We start from the raw sequence: 2,968 nt of genomic DNA on the forward strand, positions 1-2,968 counted from the left end.
TTTATCTCTTTATAAGTTGATCAGTTTAATGTGTCAATGTTTTATGTATAATTTAAAATTCTATGATCATTAGTAAGACTGGTCTGTAATTTTCTTTTATTGGGCTTTACTTGTTAGTTTTTGCCATCAAGATTACATTTGTCTCTTAAAAATGGTAAGAGAATATTATTCAATTCAGTGAAAATTACATAGAAATGAAAAAGAGAGTGTGATAGGGAGACACACAAAGACGGTATTCATATTAAAAAAAAAAAAACAAAACTATAAGTTAATTGCTATTCAGTTCACTTCAGTTCTTCAGTAGTGTTCAACTGTTTGCGACCTGATAGACTGCAGCACACCAGGCCTCCCTGTCCATCACCAACTCCTGGAGCCTACTCAAACTCATGCCCATTGCATCTCTGATGCCATTCAACCATCTCATCCTCTGTCGTCCCCTTCTCCTCTGTCCCTCAATCTTTCCCTGCATCACGGTCTTTTCCAAGGTGTCATTTCTTCCCATCAGATGGCCAAGTATTGGAGTTCAGCACCAGTCCTTCCAATGAATATTCAGAACTGATTTCCTTTAGGATGGACTGGTTGGATCTCCATGCAGCCCAAAGAACTTCAAGAGTCTTCTCCAACATCACAGTTCAAAAACATCAATTATTCAATGCACAGCTTTCTTTATAGTCCAGCTCTCACATCCATACATGACCAGAGGAAAAACCATAGCCTTGACTAGACAGACCGTTGTTGGCAAAGTAATGTCTCTGCTTTTGAATATGCTATCTAGGTTGGTCATAATTTTCCTTCCAAGGAGTAAGCGTCTTTTGATTTCATGGCTGCAGTCACCATCTGCAGTGATTTTAGAGTCCAAAAAAATAAAGTCTGACACTGTTTCCACTGTTCCCCATCTATTTGCCATGAAGTGATGAGACCAGATGCCATGATCTTTGTTTTCTGAATGTTGAGCTTTAAGCCAAACTTTTCACTCTCCTCTTTCACTTTCATCAAGAGGCTCTTTAGTTCTTCTTCACTTTCTGCCATAAGGGTGGTGTCATCTGCATATCTGAGGTTATTGATATTTCTCCTGCAGTCTTGATTCCAGCTTGTGCTTCTTCCAGTCCAGCGTTTCTCATGATGTACTCTGCATATAAGTTAAATAAGCAGGGTGACAATATACAGCCTTCACATACTCCTTTTCCTATTTGGAACCAGTCCGTTGTTCCATGTCCAGTTCTAACTGTTGCTTCCTGACCTGCATACAGGTTTCTCAAGAGGCAGGTCAGGTGGTCTGATATGCCCATCTCTTTCAGAATTTTCCACAGTTTGTTGTGATCCACACAGTCAAAGGCTTTGGCATAGTCAATAAAGCAGATATAGATGTTTTTCTGGAATTCTCTTGCTTTTTCGATGATCCAGCGGATGTTGGCAATTTGATCTCTGGTTCCTCTGCCTTTTCTAAAACCAGCTTGAACATCAGGAAGTTTCACGGTTCACATAAATATATATAATAGCAGTTATTAATATCTCTGAAAGAGTAACTTATTTATCTTTCATTTGAGGTTTTATTGTAGTCACTGTGTTTTCTTACTCAGTTCATGTATTTTTTCTATAATTTTTTGAAGAAATCCATGAAATAGGCTATTGAGGCTCTATCTCCAGTGATTTAGAAGAAATTACCTTCTTGCAAATTGCCACATAAAAAAGTATTCAAGCTATTTTCTGGATGTGGGATATAAAAGGAAATAGCTCAAGAAATACTCTCTGTGGTCTAAATCCTCATGGAAGCATAAATAAGCCCTACATTTTGTTCATAGGAATCACATTCAGCTTCCAAATCTCTCTCTCTTTCTCTATCTCTCTGGCTTTTCCTTTCTCTTAGTTTTTCTGGATATTAAGAAAGAATTATATTCCAGTCCCATTACATTTTTGTGGGCTCCTGCTACATTGACCAACTCCTTCATATTTCACATGATATTTGAATTCAGAGTGGGAACTCCCCTGGAGACATGTAGTAGTAGAAACAGGATCTTCAGGTGAGTTGGTTTCAGGTGGGATGTTCTATCGTGTTTCTTTTCTCTCCTTTGGGGAACTCTGAGATCCTGAAACCTCTAAAGTAGTGGACACTCTTTGTCAGTCTTTGTGTGGTGATGTCTCCTGAGTCCATTTTCCTGAAGGCTGAGCTTTGATCTCCTTCCCCTTCACTGGGGTATCATCCTGATTTTTGCTCTGAGGATATCCACACTGTGCTTAGCAGAATAGTCACAATGAAAATTTTAAAAATATTATAATGCCTGAGAATTCCTCAACACATCAAAATTGAGTCAAAAGAAGGTAAGAAACATATGTATATAATAATAATGAACACCATAATATAAAATTCAATTTTTCTGACAGTAATGTCTGCAGGTATGTCAAGGGTGTAGGAAATATTGTTGAAGTGAAAAGGAAAAGTGTCTTTATGATAGCAATTTTCATGAAATGCTTTGTATGTTGTTCAAGTGCTGTATCAGTATGTAAGAAAAGAAGAAATTACAGACATTATATTCTGAGAATACTGGCGATTAAAGAAGGTTAAAAATTTAAGAATATAGCTAGGGTAAGGCTTTAGGTAAAACTGAGCAGAGAAATTTAGGCTTGATAAATTAGTTAATAGGAAGAAATTCAAGTTTTTAAGAGTCAGAAACTGTCATAACAGATACAGTAATCAAGAAAAGAAGAAATTGGTTTTCTCATAGTGCAGGGTAGCAGCACAACAGGCAAGTTGGCTGAGCCTAGGTGACCATGAGATTAAAATGGATTAAAGACAATCTCTTTAACAAATGGTGCTGGGAAAACTGGTCAACCATTTGTAAAAGAATGAAACTAGAACACTTTCTAACACCATACACAAAAATAAACTCAAAATGAATTAAAGATCTAAATGTAAGACCAGAAACTATAAAATTCCTAGAGGAGAACATAGGCAAAACACTCTCCGACA

This window comes from Bos taurus, chromosome 28 (genome assembly GCF_002263795.3).
Source record: "Bos taurus isolate L1 Dominette 01449 registration number 42190680 breed Hereford chromosome 28, ARS-UCD2.0, whole genome shotgun sequence".
Classification (NCBI taxonomy): Eukaryota; Metazoa; Chordata; class Mammalia; order Artiodactyla; family Bovidae; genus Bos; species Bos taurus.